This window comes from Ambystoma mexicanum, chromosome 6q (genome assembly GCF_040938575.1).
Source record: "Ambystoma mexicanum isolate Mex_15411 chromosome 6q, UKY_AmexF1_1, whole genome shotgun sequence".
Lineage (NCBI taxonomy): Eukaryota > Metazoa > Chordata > Amphibia > Caudata > Ambystomatidae > Ambystoma > Ambystoma mexicanum.
The window spans coordinates 840,609,959-840,628,605 of NC_090937.1; the positions used below are offsets into that span (position 1 = coordinate 840,609,959).

Sequence of the window (18,647 nt, forward strand, 5' to 3'; positions counted from 1 at the left end):
GTTTGGTCAAGGAGCCAGTCTGACTTTAGACATTTATGGAATCAGTTCAGCTGCTCATAGTGACTCGGATTGTCTCCATCTGATACCCAGGCCCAGTACAGAACCTAGAGCCTTTCTGAGACAACACTAAGTGAAGACCCTGGAACATGCGTGACTGACTGTGCCCAAACCAATCTGTTCTTTCCAAATTGCCTTCAACAGCCCTTTTACTTTGCCAATGCCCTCTTAAAATCTAAAAAACATGCTGAGCCTGTGCCATATGTGCGTGTATTAGTCAGGGGTGTAAGACCGAAAGGGGTATCAGGGGACAACGTCAGGGCACACTTTTGGCTAACAATGCCTAAGCCAATTTAATGGCATACACAAAACATTTACCAAACTAAAAGGTTTTAATAATGAAAAGATATTGTGAATCTTGATATTCAAGATTGGTAAATCATACCACCGGATGGCAATGCATTACATTGATAAACAAACATAAGGAGTAACACATTAAGTGCTAAAACATGTGCTTTTAGGTTCTATGAGACAACAAAACTCAGTGCAATGCATTCATGCAATAATGACTTTTAGTTGATGAAAATAGATTCGAGAAGATTATGGAACTGAGATGGGCTGTTTACACTCGGTGCGTTCACTACGACACGTTTCGGGAAGTCATGCCCTTCATCAGGTATGGGATATCAATTAATCTCTGCAGTGAATACAAATAATAATCTGTCAAGGATACTATTCCTGTTGGAAGGATAAGCCAACCTAAATGGCCTGTAGTCTATGGTAACCAACCTGTGCATTCACGGAGTGTTAATGATTGGAAAAAGTATCTGTTTTCAATACGGATTCTGATAAGTTTCCTGTGACTTTTCTCTTTAGCAGGTGGACTCTAAAAGGGATTTGGCGTGTATTAAGGTAGTAATTGAAATGTGTGGTTAGGCATGGAACCAATCACTACAGAATAGCGCTGGGTCCCACAGCATGCCGCCAGTTATCAACAAAATTGCAGATAACTATAAATTCTGCAGGGGGACATCGCTTGGAGGCCATGCGGTAGACAGCACAGTTTAGAAGCTCCGATACAATCTTGACGAAAAATCGACCAACTGGCTAGATTCGCCACATGATACAGCCAAAAAGCAAAGAACAGGCAGCGGAGTACCCACAGAACAGCTGCGGAGCTCTCTGTTGAGAACCGGAGGGAGAAGAGTAAATTATTAACTTTGAAGATTTTCCCTGCCGAATCCAAGATGGCGGGCGCATGTTGTGCGGCTCGCCAGCGAGGTCTCTCGCAGCGAGGAGGCCGGCCCGACCCTACCAGGAGGGAGAGACACGTGGCGGCATGACCAGCGAAACAGCAGCGCCACATGCTGACTCTGGGAACACATGGAGGACAGGCGGCTCCTGAGACCTCGGAGGACTGAGAGGTACCCGGGCCGCACAGAGTGAACAACCAGCTTCGCAAGTAGTGGTGCGCTGGTGGCGAAGCTATGCTCTGGCCATCAGGACACCAGGCGAGTTAGTGCCAGCACCGGAAAATAGCCCGGTGGTGACCATAGAACAATGGTGGCACCAGAGTGGATTGAGCCGGGGCAGCCCCAGGGCCGGTGGCGCAGCAGAGGAGCATCGAAGAGGACCCGGAGACCCCTGGTCCCCCCCATGGGGGGAAATCAATCTGTACTGACCCCAAAGGCAAGCAACAACACCCCCCCTCCCCGGGGCTGTGAACAGAACACTGCCCGCTCTGCCAACGGCTCAGGGGCAATGCAGCACCCACGTGCATAGCATTCACCAGAGGCAGACAGGCCCAGAGGTAGCTGTTGCTTGTAAAACCACGACTGACAAAACGCCCGCCTGCTAGCACTACTGCAGCAACAGCACTCGCAATCACAGCACAAGGGAAGACTCCAGGTCCCCATCGGCTGGCCAACACTGCGCCATGGATGCAAGAGGAAGAGCCGGAGGGAACAGCAGAAGGAGCCCAGATGAACATGAAGGTGAGCCGGACAGCAGGGGGCACACGCCCGAGGGCAGTGAAGGCTTTGGGCTCACCAAGCAGTGCACACAGCATCTAGAATATCGAAGGTACACTCGACAATGGGGTGGGCCAGAATCCGCTACTTCACTGCACCAGCTCAGACGATGCCCAGACAGTGAGATCCACGAGGTGGGGCCAAAAACAGACTGCTGGAGCAGCATTTAGCTCCTCGACCTGGGCACAACGGGCAAGTTAAGATATGAGGAAGTTGGGCAAACCCACCAATCGGAAAGCGCAACTACACAACAAGCACCCCGAATTTAATGTGTGAATACAGGACATAAAACGAACACCCTCTCACCCCCCGAGACATGGCGGCAGAGATGGAGGAGACAATTCTGCTTGTTGGGTGATTTTCATCGCCATAGCCCACTGTATGAGAGGAGCGCTTGGCGCCGAGGCCGCTGGGGAACCCAGCTGAGGGAGGTAGCCCACCTCTGATTGACAACTGGAGAATCAGAGTTAAGCACAGCACCGCCGCGCTTGATACGGGGGAGGTTGCAATCCATCGTCCCCCCGTCTGGGGGTCAACTACATCACACTTGCATTGCCAGGCACAGCAGATAAAGGGTGAAACCCATTCTTTCCACAAATAATCCCGAATACACAGCCTACACGGCCATTGGAATTACTTGCCAACCACAGTGGAAACTCAGCGATCTCCGGCCAATTACCAGACACCTACTAGATGCAAACAACAGCAGTAAGCGTGCATACTAAGTGAATATTTGGAAGAGCACAGCCCATAGTGCCTCCTTGGGTTGACCAGACGGCACCCGCATGGCTGAGCCGGGCATACATAAAACAAGTGCACCCCGCTACAATACAACCCTTGTGAGGTGGCACCACCTGGCCACTATAAGCACGAGAGGAGAGATGACCTGCCCGGAGAAGCGCATCTGCGATGAGGGCCACTCAGTTGAGCATACCATTGGAGTACAAGAAGAACCCCTGAGCGACCTCGGTGGGGGCATGACAGTGTATGAGCACAAGAACTGGACCTCAGAGCCCGTGAAGAACGTAGAGATGGTAGAGGTTTCAGTCTGAGCCACTAGCACTAACCTCACGACTCAACCTCTCGCTGAAGTCCGTATACCAGTGAATGGACACCTTCTGAAGTTCAAGCGCGGACACTACCCATTGGGGGGACTATGCTCCAAGTGCCTAGAAGGTGACCAAGTCTTGCATAATGCCAAGGGGAGGAGGATGCCAGACAAAGCAAAAGGAGGAAGAGGGAAACAGACCAGCATGGAATCCTTTGCCAATAAGCACAACATAGGCCAGCATACCTCGCTGGATGCAAACATGGCTGCGACTAGCTCTGAAAAGCAGGAAGGAGGCCGAGGCGAGGGCAGCATACTGTAGGCGATAGCTGCCCTGAAGGTTTCTCAGGAAAACAAACTGGATGCAGTGATGGTGGATATGGGCCTCCTGCGGCAGGATTTAAGGACCCTTGTGGACTCTGCGGAACAGCAAGTACAGAATAATACCATTGATGTAGCTACCACCCAATCCCAAATACCAGAAGTATTACAACGGGTAAAGATCCCCGAGCACAGGGCGGAAGATGCAGAGGGGAGGGCCCGATGAAATAATGTGTGGATTGTCAGATAGCCGGAGGGAGAGAAAGGCAGCGACCCCATGAACTATGTTGAAAATCTATTATTGAAAGATCGGGGCAGGGGTGCTGTCCCAAGGTTTCTTGGTGGAGAGAGCCCACAGCGCCCTGGACTAGGAGACCTCAGCGGGGGGCCCCTCCAAGACCAAACATCGCCAAGATCATGAATTTTAAAGACCAGGAGAAAGGAACAAGTTACTTACCTGTAACTGTTGTTCTCCAGCATGGGTCTGGCATGGATTCACATGCTCATGAATATTCCCCGTCGTCAGGCTGGGAATCCTCGGTAAAGAAAAAACCAGTATCAGTTTCGTTTCTGATCTGTCTTTCGTAGTAATAACCAATCACTGGTCTCTGCGTCATACTGACCACAGCCAATGACTGCCCTCTACCTAAGCACTGCCTCTGGCAGCCATCTTCAGATTTGGAAGCACATGAAGTGGCAGTATGACCAAGTGAAGAGCCGCAGAGGGGTAGGCGGGAGGGTTCGCATGTGAATCCATGCCAGACCCATGCTGGAGAACAACAGTTACAGGTAAGTAACTTGTTCCTTCTCCAGCATGGTGTCTGGCATGGATTCACATGCTCATGAATAAAGAATACATAGCAGTACACACATGCACAACCACGGGAGGTGGCAAAGGCTCAACATTAAGCATTGCATCAAACTCAACATTAAGCATCTTACCTCCTCACCAGGCTCACCTCAGGCGAACAGGTTGCGCAGCACTGCTTGGCCGACCCTGGACTCCTCCCTGGAATCCCGATCGACGCAGTAGAACTTCGTGAAGGTGTGCGTCGACCTCCACGTAGCAGCCCTGCATATGTCCAGCAGGGGCACACCAGAAAGGAACGCCGTGGTAGCTGCGATCGCTCTGGTGGAATGGGCTCTCGGACGGCCGGGCAGCGGTCGGTTTGCCAACCGATGACAGTACATGATACAGCCGGAGAGCCATCTGGAAATGGAAGCCTTCGAGAGAGCCTTCCCCTGATTGACAGGTCCAAAGTTCACAAAGAGTTGTGACGTCTTCCGAAAACACTTTGTGCGGTCCACGTAGAACTTCAGCGCTCTAGCCACATCCAGCGAGTGCAAAGTCCTCTCAGCCGGCGACGAAGGCGACGGGAAGAATACAGGCAACACCAAGGGTTCGTTGAGATGGAAGTCCGACGGTACCTTGGGCATGAAGGAGGGGTGCATCCTGAGCACTACCCTCGTGTCGTGAAAAGTCAAGTACGGGGCCTTGCAGGAAAGGGCCTGGATCTCTCCCACCCGTCGTGCGGAGGTGATGGCCACAAGAAACGCTGTTTTCCACGACAGAAACTTCAACGGGGCCGAGTGCAGAGGCTCGAACGGAGGTCCCATGAGCTTGGTCAGCACCACGTTGAGCTCCCACGCCGGGGCCGGAGCCTTCACCGGCGGGAACGATCTGAACAGTCCCTTCATGAACTCTTTCACCAGACGATGAGACCACAAGGACGTCCGTCCCGTGGTTCTGGTGTATCGGGAGATCGCAGCAAGATGAATCTTGATGGACGCGTGTGCCAGTCCAGCTTTGGCCAGCGTCAGCAGATACGGCAGAACTTGGGGAGCCGTAATCCGTAGAGGGTTAATCTTCTGTGCGTGGCACCAGACAGAGAACCTCTTCCATTTGTGTCCGTAGCATTTAAGAGTCGAGGACGCCCTGGCCTTTGCAAGAACCTCTCTGCAGTCGGCCGGTATGTCGTATCCTCCAAACTCTAGCGCTGCAGGAGCCAGGCCTGCAAGTTCAGCGATTTCGGGTCGTGGTGGAGGATGGCGCCTCCTTCCCTGGAGAGCAGATCCGCGTCCACCGGCAGCTTGATTGGCGGGGACGCTGACAAGTCCAGAAGGTCCGGGAACCATATCTGCCTCGGCCACGCAGGTGCGACGAGGATCATCCTGCACCGTGACCTCTTGAGCTGGTTGACGAGCCGGATTAGCAGTGGCAAAGGAGGGAACGCGTAGAGGAACAGGCCCTCCCAGGGGAACGAGAAAGCATCGCCCATGCTCCTCGCCTGGGGAAACCTGCTGGCGAACCTCCGGCACTTGGAGTTCGTCGCTGTCGCGAACAGGTCGATCTGGGGTGTGCCCCACCGTCGGAAGAGGCGATCCACTAGATCCTGCCGTAGTTCCCACTCGTGGCACGAGCGCAGCTCCCTGCTGAGTGAGTCAGCGATGGTGTTTTTTATCCCTGCCAGATGAAACGGCACCAGAAACATCCCTTGGGCGACTGCCCAATGCCACAGGTCCTGCGCCTCCTTGGACAGTGCTGGGGACCTGGTTCCGCCCTGTTTTCTGATGTAAAACATGGTGGTGGTGTTGTCGGTGAAGATCCTCACCACCTTGCCCTTGAGGGACGGAAGGAAGGACCTGAGGGCCAAAAACACTGCACGGAGCTCCAGGACGTTGATATGTAAGGATTTCTCCGTCGGGAGCCAAAGGCCCCTTGCGTGCAGATTTTCGGTGTGCGCTTCCCACCCTTCCAGGGAGGCATCCGTGGTCACTGTCTCCTGGGGTCTGGAAGTCCATGCCCGCCGTCAGATGCGCGCGGGTGCCCCACCACCGGATCGCTCGTCAGAAACTCTCATCGAGTGTGATCCTTTCCTCGAAGCTGCCCGTCGTTTGGATCCAGCGCGCGTCCAGGAACTCCTGCAACGGGCGCATCCGGAGCCTGCACATGGGAATGAGGTAGATGCAGGAAGACATCATTCCGAGGAGGGACTTGATGGACCTCACCTTGGCCGCGTCGGCCACCAACATCCGCTGCACCTTGCCCAGGATGGTCCTGGCCCTCTCCTCCGACGGGGAGGCCAGAAGGGACACTGTGTTGAGCCTCGCTCCCAGAAACAGAGTGTCTTGCGCGGGTACCAGGTGGGATTTGGCGTAGTTCACGGAGAATCCCAGGTCCGTGAGAAGTTGGACGGTCCTTGCCGTGTGAACCACGGCGAGCTCCCTTGTCTTGGCTCGGATGAGCCAGTCGTCCAGGTAGGGGTAGACGTGGATCCCTTCGCGGCGCAGCTGAGCCGCCACCGGTGCGAGGCACTTGGTGAACACCCTGGGTGCCGACCGTAGACCGAAGGGGAGGGCTTTGAACTGGTAATGCCGCCCTTGGACCACAAACCTGAGGAATTTTCGGTGCCCCTTCAAGATGGGAATATGGAAGTAGGCATCCTCCAAATCCAACGACGACAGGAAGTCTCCTTCCTCCAGCTGACCCAGGACGTGCTGGAGGGTGACCATCCGGAACTTTTGCGCCTTGATGAACTTGTTCAGACGTCGCAGGTCCAGGATGGGGCGCCACCCCCCCCGTCTTCTTCTTCACGAGGAATTATCTCGAGTAGACTCCGGCGCCCCGAAGCATCTTTGGGACGAGTTCGATGGCGCCCTTCTTGAGCATCGCCTTCACCTCCAGGAGGGACGTGAAGTTCTTTCCTGGCCACGGGGGGGGACGCGCGGACACTTTCTTTGAAACTCGAGCGCGTGGCCCCGGGCCAAGGCGTCCAGCACCCAACGGTCGGTGGAGATGGACTCCCACACGCTGACGAAGCTCGCCAGCCGGCCTCCCACCGGGGTGCTTCGGTGGGGGCCCGACCCCCCGGCCGGTTCAATCCTGCTTCGACGAGGCTTTAGCGCCTTGTCCTTGGCGACGACGGCGGGGTCCGCCAGGCTTGCCTCATCCTCTGTAGGCCTCCTGAGATGACGAGCGGGCCGCTTGACGGTAGGAGGAGAAACCGCCGCCGGAACCTTTGGAGGCGCCCTTGCCTCCGCTGCTCCGAAAGGGCGTCCGTCGTTGTTGCAGAACTCCAAGGGCCCGGGCCGTCTCGGTGTCCGCTTTAATGGCCTGAAGGGAATCGTCCACCGTTTTCCCAAACAGGTTGTTCCCATCGAAGGGCATGTCCAGGACTCTGGTCTGAACGTCTTGACGGAAGTCCGTAGCCTTGAGCCATCCACGCCGCCTAAGGCAAACGCCGTTGCCCAACTGGCGGAACCCAGTGTCGGCGATGTCCGTCGCAACGGTAATGGCGTGGTCCGAAGCTACCTCACCTTCCTGCAGGATCTCCAGGGCCTCTGCCCTCTTGTCGTCCGGCAAGAAGTCCAGCAGGGGAGCCAGTTTGTACCAGAGCTCCCTGTCGTATCGGGCCACGATAGCCAAGGCGTTGGCAGCTTTAATCGTCGTCGCTGCAGACGAGATGACTCTGCGTCCCATAGCGTCCAATTTCTTTCCCTCGCCGTCCGGTGGGGAAGTCGATGTGGAGGCCGCACCCCCCCCCGCTTTTTTCCTGGCCGCCGCGGAGACGACGGAGTCCGGAGTAGGCTGCGCCCGGAGGCACAGGGGGGCCGTGTCCGGGACCCGGTACTTTTTCTCGTACCGGTCTCTTCTAGCTGGCGTCGTGGACGGGTTCTTGAGGAGGGTGAGGCCCTCATCCCAAATGTCGTCCAATAGAGGCACCGCGAGGACCGTCTTCCTCTTGGCATCGCGCCGCTGATAAAGGAAACCTTCCTTCTTCTCCTCAGGGCAGAGTTGGAAAAGCTCGGATGCCCTGGCGATCATTGAGTGGAACGATCCAATCTCGTCGGGCGGAGAAGCCCTGGTGGGAGGCGACGACGGTACATCCTCGTCGTATACCTGCCGTGTCAGTCCCCGTATCATCCCCTCGGGTGGACGGGGAGGAGGGCTGGAAGGGGCGCGACGGCTGAAAAGGAGGTGGAGGGTGGATCCTTCTTTTCTTGGTAGGGGGAACACCAGAAGGTCCCGGTTCTGGGTCCCCCGACGGGAGAGGTTCCGTCGGCAACGGTAGTCTCGTCCTTATCTCAGAGCATAAGGACTGTATAGCCAACAAAATGGCCGCCGAGTTGTCTCGCGGCGCTGGCAGAGGGGAATCCGACGGGCGATCAGGGGCCCCGTCGGTACCCTCGACGATGTCATCGCCACCTGCGTCGGGATCCATCCCGACGGGCCGGTCTTCTTCCACGCCGAGGCCGTGGCTTAAGACCTCGACCAGCTCCTCCTCCGAGGTTGAGGCCGAATCTACGACGACGCCCTGCCCCCCCTTTTTCTTCCCCACGGGGGATTTCACGGGGGTCCTATCGATGGGCACAAAAGAGGACTCCCTCCGAGGTGGCAGGGAGACTGAGCCCCGAGGTCACCACCACTGGTGTAGCCTCCACAGGCTGAGCCAGGGCCGCCGTGACAGTTTCGATAGAGGGCTTGGCTGGATGGATTAAGGCCTTCACCACCTTAGGTGCGCTCACCGCCTTATCCTTGAGGGGGGGGGGGACACTGCCTCGCTCCCCCTCCGCCTTCGAGCTCGACCGGGGCCTCTCCAGGAGCTTCGCCGGGTGCTCGGCCTTCCTCTTACCCGACCCAGAGCGTTGGCTCGTGGTTGATGGTGCCGGGGAGGGTGCGCCCTGCCTGGCGCCCGTAGAGCCCGACCGTTCGGCGCTCCCGGTGCCAGCGGACTCGCGGTGCTTGGCCTTATGTTGGACCCCCGTCGCCGGGGCGTCCTCAAAGGTCTTAGAAGACCGCTCGGATTTCTTCCTCTTCTTCTCGCCGGACGGGCTCTTCCCTCCTAGCCAGTTGGCGAGACGTTGATGGCGGTCCTTCATGGTCCGCTCCGACATGTTGCCGCAAAACGCACAGTTCTTCTCCACGTGCGTCTTGTCCTCATGTAGGCAGTAAAGACAAAAAGAGTGCTCGTCCTCCTTGAAGACGTTCTGCAGCTGGCATCCAGGGCAGACCCTGAACAGCTTTCCGGGCGTCGAGCTTCCCTTCTCCTGGGCCATGACCGGGCCTGAGAAACTTCTGGAGTCCTCCAAAAGCGTAGCTCGACGAAATCTTCACCCTTGAGGGGCGCAGACGAATCCGAAACGGGTCCCCGTTGATCGGATGGAGAGTCGGTGGAGCTTGAGGCTCTTTTGACCGAAAAAACGAAGTTTTTGAGAAAAAACATGAAAAAATAGCACTAACGCTCGAGAGCAATAGCACGAGGATCCCAACACATGAACGTGCGGTAAAAATCTGAAGATGGCTGCCAGAGGCGGTGCTTAGGTAGAGGGCAGTCATTGGCTGTGGTCAGTATGACGCAGAGACCAGTGATTGGTTATTACTACGAAAGACAGATCAGAAACGAAACTGATACTGGTTTTTTCTTTACCGAGGATTCCCAGCCTGACGACGGGGAATATTCATGAGCATGTGAATCCATGCCAGACCCCATGCTGGAGAAATACGTCATTCTCAAAGGAAGGGTGGGGGGTGATAACCAGTAACTCCTCTAGAATATCGATTTACCCAGACTACAAAGCCCTGGTCCAGAAACAACGGGCGCGCTTAGGCCCAACCAAAGATCGCCTCAGGGCTGCAAACATACGCTTCATGCTACTGTATCCTGGCAAACTGAAGGTGATACGAGAAGGCAGTTCGTACTTCTTTGAAACGACCGAGGAGGCCCATGCATGGATGGACCTACAGGGCATTCCTCAACAGAGACCCAGAAACGGTAACAATAACGAAAACCTCCCCCAGTGAGAATACGTGCAGACCCAACATTGGAAGAGAACGTTAAGATGCTATGGCTGTAACGAAAGCCAGATGCAACATAACCGAAGAAGCCACAAGCTTTGGTTATGCTGCAGAAGAAACCCCACAAAGTTCCATAAGTTCAGATGCCAGTTATAAGGCATCATGCTGCAGGGGTCCTGCCCCACCTAGGGAGGACAGTGCAAGAGAAGCAGCGATGCCCAAGCAGGGGGAGGGTGGCTGGCTGGTTTTTTATGGTTTGTTTTTTGTTTAGTACAAGGCACAGGATGGGGAGCGCACTTCATAGGGATGAGATGTTACGGCGGCGGTAGAAGCAAACAGTGTACAAAGGTAAGGGGACATAGGTGGAGAATCACAGCACCCAGGAGCGAGGATCTTACAAAAGCCACACGGTACAGGGAGTGCATGGACACTTCGAGGTCGGCCACGGCAGCAAGAGAGACATTCAACACAAATATAAGGTACCAGGACACAGACAAGAGAGTCAGGATAGGCCCATGGGAATCAAAGGGCCCAGCTGAGATACAGTGATATGAACCCAGAGCAACTCACAATAGCAACATGGAACGTCTGGGGACTGAATACCTACGTAAGAGGTTGAGGGTGCACTCCTGGCTCAATAAATCAAGAGTTAAAATAGCAATGCTGCAAGTAACCCACTTGACGAAACACAAACTGTCCAAGATAGCGGGCAAGTGGGGAAGACAAATGTTCAGCTCGACCTATTCCACCTATGCCAGAGGGGTGCTAACGTGGATAGCCCCGGGGATCCCTTTCCAGCTGGTAACGCAAGAACACGACACAGAGGGCAGGTGGGTGCTGGTGCATGGGATGCTAGAAAACAAGGAGGTGTGCTTGGTCAACACATACGCCCAGAACCAATATGCAACAATGTTCATCCAGAAATTGGCACCACGGCTGTCCCCATACATTTGGGAAGATGATTTCAACTGTGCGTTGGACCCTCTCCTAGATCGATCAGACAATAAATATAAGAAGCCGGCCCTGCACTCCAGAAAATTCTGGGGCAACTAAAACTGGACGACGTCTGGAAGAACCTCCACACAGATAAAAGGGGATATACCTACTATAGCGCCCCACACGGTACGTTAACATGCGTAGATTACCCATTTACTGGCACTGAGATGTTGGGGGAATTCACTAGGGCGCACCACAGAGCGACAACACTTCAGACCACACCAAGTTCACAGCAATATTGGCATACACACATAGAAAGGCCCCAATAACGACCTGGAGATTGAGAGCAGAGACACTGTTGGAGGGGGAGGTTCAAGGGCATCTATAAGATACGATAGACAGCTACTTTCAATTCAACACAGGTAGCATTGATGGATCTGCAACAGTGTGGGACGCTTTCAAGGTAGTAGTCAGGGGTGCAGCAATTGGGAAGATGGCGGGACTCAAAAGGGAGGGTCATGGCGGAACTGGGGGACATTGAATGGGAAATAGAGAGGATGGAAGTGCAAGTGGACTCGCTGGGGGAGGAACCACCTGAACTGGTGTCCCTTAGTATACAGTGCAAGGCAACCTGGGAGAAACTGGGGAATTAAAATTATGCTAAAAATAAGCAAAGACTACATGCAGAAGGGGATAAACCCGGGGAGGCTCCTAGCCTGGGTAACCAAGCAGGAGGTTAAGAAAGTACCGATCAATGCGATCCAAAATAAGGCAGGGGAAGAGGTGAGGACCCAAGAGTATCAACCAGGTCTTTTCGCAATTCTATGAGGCCCTGTACACGAGCACTCACAAAGCAGATAAACTAGACATTACAGATGCCCTAGACCAGATTGACCTCCAAAGGTTAGGACCAGATCAAGCACAGATGCCCCCTTAATGGTAGAGGAATTGGAGGCTGTAATAGTCTTCCGACGCCTACAACCCCGGGATCCGACGGGCTACACAGAGAGTTTAACCTGACATATAAGACTACCTTTGTAATCAAATTACTGGAGGTGTACCAGGAAGTGTATGAAATGGGCCAGTTGCCAGACAGTATGCTGGAAACCCTAATATTACACATCCTGAAATCGGGTAAGCCCCCCTGCACCCAGGCTCTTACAGGCTTATCTCTCTGATAAATCAGGATTGCAAGATCCTAACGGCAGCCCTAGCCAACAGGCTTAAAAGGGTTATACATATACTAGTGCACCCAGACCAAAAGGGGCGTAACACCTCATGGAACTTGCGGAGGCTACACCACGTGGTGGATATAACCAATGGCATACAGGGTGAATGCGCGATTGCGTCTTTAGACGTGGTTAAGGCCATCGATTCTGTGCATTGGAATTGGCTGCTCAGTGAGCTGGCCCAGTTTGGTGTAGGCGAGGGCTTTCTTGGTTGGATTAGGATACTGTACAGAAACTCTAAAGCCAGAGTCAAGACAGGGGGGCATACCTTGGAAGCGTGGAGGATATATAGGGGCACGAAACAGGGCTGCCCACTATCCCCGATGCTTTATATATTGGTGTTAGATACCCTTAGCAGTCTTCCTGCAAGCAGCATATGTAGATGCAGGAAGACGCATAGACAATGTCACCCATCACCTGTCACTATATGCAGACAATATGCTTCTGTTCCGTCAGAAACCCTCGTGAAAACCTTCCTGGCCTGCTGGAGGCGTTACACGCCTATGCCAAACTATTGGGCATCTCCATAAACAAAGCAAAATCCACCATAACAGATTCCCATAGAGCACTCGCTACACCACGCACCTTCCGTTCTTTGGGTAAAGACATACATCACAATCCCATACACACACATACTGGTAACATGTAAGTGGCCCTAGAGAAAACAATTAAGTCTATGGCGATCTAGAAGACATTGCCCCTAGGGATGATAGGGAGGGCAGCCCTGCCAAAAATGACAGTCCTACCTCGCTTGTTATATTATTTCACAAACATTCCCTATTACATACCTGGGACATTTTTTAAGAAATTGAACAGGATAGTACGACAATTCCTGTGGAAAGGAGGGCGGAATAGACTGGCTACATGTTCTACAAAGGGATTACCTGTCCGGGGGCGGATCAATGTGCCGGACCATGAGAGATACTACTTAGCAGGACAGCTGCAATTTGTGGTCCGATGGCTAGGGGATGAAGAAACCATAGACACACTACTATTCCAGCCGGCACTACAGAACTGCTACCTATGGGAACTCTTCTGGATGGACAAATCTGGGGTCAGGGGCCTGTCAACCCTGCTCAGATTGGGGCTAGCGCTATGGAAAAGGCGCAGAAGATTCAGAGAACCCAAGATCTATGCTCCCTGCAGATCCCCCTGGCGGGACTTGCGGACCCTAGACAGGAGGCCCTCGTTGCATACAGGATACACTGGGAGGCTAAAGGAGTTGCACAGGTCGGAGACCTATAGAAAGAAGGGAAATGGGTGGATTTTTAACACCCTTACAGAGGAACACAACATCCACAAAGGACAGTTCATGCTACACAATAGTATTGCCCAAACCATCACGAGGAGGTGGCCAGACCTTACACAGGAAGGGAAGCGGCATGAAGACCTAGATAAGTGGTATGACATCTCAGAAGGAGGCCATAAGACATAGGCTGTACAAACAGCTTGTGAATACCAACAACATCAAGACACTGCAAGCGAGGAAGCAATGGGAATTGGAACTCCAGAAGCCCTTTACGGATCAAGAATGGTCGAGGGTCCCAGGATACACAAAAAAGGTCTCTATAAATGCAAGATTCAAGCAAATGCAGCTTTATGTCACCCACATGGCGTACATTACCCCAAAAAGACTATCCAAAATGGGGAACGATGACACTCAAACCTGCCCCAGACATGCTCCATATGTTCTGGGGGTGCCCATTGATACGAACATTTTGGGAAAACATCAAAGCAAGGGCGGCAAAAGGCGGACTGCAAATGCACCAATGGTCACCAGAAAGCTACTTGCTGGGGCTGTTCTGAAGGGGAGGCAAACAAAGGACACACATAGCCAAGATGAAGGACTTGATGTTTTGTCGAAACGCCGGATTGCTGTGGCATGGAAGACCGACACAGGGCCCAGAATAGAAGCATGGTGGGCCGACTTGAACCGCTGGGCATTGGCAGAGACAGTAGTATGGATCGGTGCTGTACAGAGAGGGTTAACAGAAAGCAGCGACAAGCTATTGGCTTGGAACATACTCCTACAGGATATGCTGGGATCCAGAGTAGACGCAGATGATGAGGACCCGGATGGCTTGGACGAGGTTATGAACCAGACAGACCAAGAGGTACGCCCGAATGAGGGCGTCTAACCAGCCATGAGTGGCTCCCGAAAACTACTACATGAGGTAGGGCAAAATGACAGGCAATCTACATCGTATACCCAAAAATTGTGCAAGCTGGAAAGTGCAAGTGCCACAACAACCTCAACCGTGAGAGATTCCCCACAAACAGTGTCATGCATATGTTATTGTAGTTGAAGTTTTGTTGTTTATGTTGACTGTTTAAAAAAAGCAATAAAGAATAAAAACAAAAAAAAAAAAACAATATATTCTACAAATATGTGCACTCACAAGTGGTCGGAATGACCCTGTGATCCGATGGATGCAGTTATTCAGAAGTTCCTTCCAGCGCTCACGTGTCCTGTGGTACAGACAGATGTGGCGGATGGAAACGTGAATGCCGTGCACAAGCAGACAGTAACCTATATTAAAGGATGTCTCTACTGTGAAATCAATGCCTCAGTTAGACGGCATGAATATAAGATCAATCCCTTACTTTGTATTGTCTGTCGCAGCGTAACAAGACCAGCAGCAGCAGTCCTGTTCCTGCAGTCTTTTTCGCATGCTGGAAATAACTTGGTTGTTGCAGCAACCTGCGCGTATGCGTGTATGCAATTTCTAGTGTCTTGGAGTTGCTGGAAATGAAGAGCGCCATGTTGGTACAACTTGACTAGTGTCTGTAAAGCACCTAAACTGTTCAGGAATGTCCCCAACCTACCTATGTTTACTGAATGGAGCAGTTTCTGTTCAATGCTTTTTTAATGTACATATAATAATTTGATAAACAAGGTGCAGTAACAAAAAAACACCATTGTTGACATATGAGTCACATACACTCCATAAGTAAGGTAAAGTGACACGTATAATTGCTACATATATTGTTTAACTTGCCTGTTATGGTATTCAAAGACTATATTTGGAAGGACTTGGGGGGCCATGACCCTCAGAGGGTTAATCATCTGCGACCGGCACCAGGTCGCGAAATGCCATTTGTGTCCATAACACTTCAGAGTCAACAACGCCCTGGCCTTGGCGAGGACTTCATCTCCCTGCAGTCCAAAGGCAGCTTGTAACCCCCGAACTCCAATGCTCAAGATCCTGGGTCGTGGTGCAGGATTGCGCTTCCTTCCCTGGCGAGAAGATCCGCAACCACTAGTAGCTTGACTGGAGGAGACGCGGAAATGCTGAGAAGGTCCAGATACCCAATTTGCCTTGGCCGCGCAGGCGCCCCGAGGATCAACCTGCACCGGCACCGTCTGAGTTGACTAATGACTCGTAGTAGCAGTGACAATGGAGGGAATGTGTACAGGAACAGGCCTTCCCAAAAGAAGGAGAATGTGTCCCCTATGCTCCCCGGCTGGGGAAACCTGCTGGCACTTGGTGTTTGTCACAAAAAGATTGATCTGTGGACTGCCCCACCTGAGGAAGAGGTTGTCCACTTGATCCTGCTGAACCTCCCACTCGTGACAAGAGAGCAGCTCCCTGCTGAGGGAGTCAGTGACAGTGTTTTTGACTCCCGCCAGGTGGAAAGGAATGAGGAACATCCCCTGGGTGACGGACCAGTGCCACAACTCCTGCGCCTCTCTGGAGAGCGTCAGGGATCTGGTGCCTCCCTGCTTCCAGATGTAAAACATTGTGGTGGTATTGTCCGTGAGGACCCTCAACACTTTGCCCTTGAGGGATTGAAGAAATGACTTGAAGGCCGAAAACACAGCCCGTAGTTCCAGGACGTTGATGTGCAGAGCCTTCTCCTCTGGCAGCCACAGGCCTCTGGCATAGAGACTTCCTGTGTGTGCTCCCCACCCCTCGACGGAAGCGTTCGTCGTGACTGTCGCCTAGAATGGAGGGCTCTGGAAATCTGTGCTACCACCGATGTTGGAGCGCATGACCCACCACCTGATCGCTCATCAAGCACGATCCTGTCCTCGAAGCTTCCGGACACCTGGATCTAACAGGAGTCCAGGAATTCCTGGAGCGGTTGCCTTTGCAACCTGCAGAGCCAGACCAGGTAGATACATGAGGACATCATGCTGAGCAGCGACTTGATGCTCCTAATTGTGGTGATCTTCAATGCCAACAGCCATTGCACTTTGCCCAAAACAGCTGCTATCCTCACCTCCGACATAGCCGCCAGGGAGGACACTGTGTTGAGCCTGGACCCTAGGAACAGGGCGTTCAGCGATGGAGTCAAGCAAGATTTTGCATAGTTCACCGAGAACCCCAGATCCGTCAGCAGCAGGACGGTCCTCTCCGTGTGATCAACGGCGGTGTCCCTTGACTTGCCCCGGATGAGCCAGTCGTCGAGGTATGGCTACACATGAATTCCCTGTAGTCGCAGATGCGCCGCCACCGGAGCCAGGCCCTTCGTAAAGACTCTGGGCGCTACTTCAGTCCGAAGGGGAGTGCCTTGAACTGGTAGTGCTTCCCTTGTACAATGAAGTACAGGAACTTGCAATGTTTTACGTGAATGGGGACGTGTAACTATGAGTCCTGCAGATCCAATGTCTCCCTCCTCCAGTTGGCCGAGCACATGCTGCAATATGACCATCCTGAACTTCTGGGCCTTCATGTACTTGTTGAGTCATCGCAGATCGATAATAGACCTCCAGCCCCCAGCCTTCTTTCTTACTAGACAAGCATCTTGAGTAAACTCCAGAGCCCCAGAGTCGCTTCGGAACCAGCTCCATCGCCCTGTTTTCTTAACATGGCCCAAACCTCCAGCAGCATCTTAGGGATGTGTTGTTCCTGTCGGGCCACCAGTGACATCCGCTGACACTCGCTGAAACTCCAAAGTGTGTTTGTGGGTGAGTGTCCAGCACCCATCGATCAGTGGAGATGCTTTCCCACACTGACGAAGGTCGCTAGCTGGCCTCCCCCAAGGGTGGGGGCCCGACGTCCCAGCCGGTTCAGTCCTGCTTGGAGGCCGGCGCGCCGCCCTGGGAGCCTCGACTACTATGGAGCCCACCTCCGAAGGCCTTGGGACGACACCTGTAGGTTTCCTGGGTTGTAGAACAGGGGGGTTGGTGATAGGACGACGATCCACTGCCGAAACTCTTCGACAATCTACCCGTCTTTTCTCCTGAGGGACGAAAGGACGGGCCATGCTGCTGCAGCGTGCCCAGGGCACGGGCCGTCTATGTCAGTCTTAACGGCCTGAAGAGATTTATCGACAGCCTTGCCGAAAAGATTCTCTCCGAACGGCATGTCCAGGACCCTCGTCTGGACCTCCTGCCTAATGTTGGTGGCTTCCAGCGAGCCATGACGGAGGCAAACCCCGTTTACCATCTGGCAGAACCCTGTGTCCGCAATACTAGGGCCACGGTTATGGTGTGGTCCGATGCCACCTTACCTTCCTCAAGTATCTGCATTTTCTCTACCCGCTTGTCCTCGGGGAGGAAATCCAGGATCGGAGCCATCTTGAACCACAGCTCCTGGTCGTACCCGTCCAGAATCGCTAAGGCGTTGGCTGCCTTGACCATGGTCACCGCTGAGAAAATGACCTTCCATCTCATGCCGTCCAATTTCTTCCCCTTGCCAGGTTGACGACCACGGGATGGAAGACTTCGTCCTTGCCACAGCCGAGACCACTGAGTCCGGCGATGGTTGGGACCGCAGACTGTTGGGTGCAGACTCCGGCACCCTGCATTTCTTTTCTAGTCGGTAATTCTTTGCTGCGGCTGAGGCAGGGAGCGGCACCGACAGAATGGTCTTCCTTTTCGCTTCCCGGGACTGATACAGGAAGCCTTCCTTCTTCTCTTCCGGTGTGAGCTGGAAGTGTTGCGACGCACAGGTGATCATGGAGTGGAAGGATCCCACTGCATCTGGCAGAGAAGCCCTTGGTGGCGGAGAAATTCCACTGTCGTCAGTGTCTGTCGCTGTGTCTGTTCCTGTATCCCTAGGGAGGGGGGAGTGGGGCAGTGATGGCTGGAGTGGAGGCGTAGGGTGTCGCCCCCTTTTCTACGGCTGTGGTGGCCCCGTTGTCAATGGCGCCATCGTGGGTGGTGCCATCGGCATCCTCTTCTGAATCTCCGACAGCAGTGTGTGCAGGGTCGAGAGAATATCCTGCAACAGCTCTCTGGGAGGTGCCTGGGGAACATGGTCGCTGGGCCCAGCGCCTATGTCGTCGACATCATCATCATCACAGCCGCCTCTGGCAGGCGCAACTCGACAATCTCCTCCGGG

The 18,647-nt window shown here is 53.6% G+C and overlaps 1 protein-coding gene across 3 annotated transcripts in view; it reads right to left on the bottom strand.

Moving 5' to 3' along the window:
• Positions 1 to 18,647, bottom strand: part of NAF1 (nuclear assembly factor 1 ribonucleoprotein) — a 732,295-nt gene that overhangs the window by 187,292 nt on the left and 526,356 nt on the right. The gene's annotated exons all lie outside the window — the stretch shown is intronic.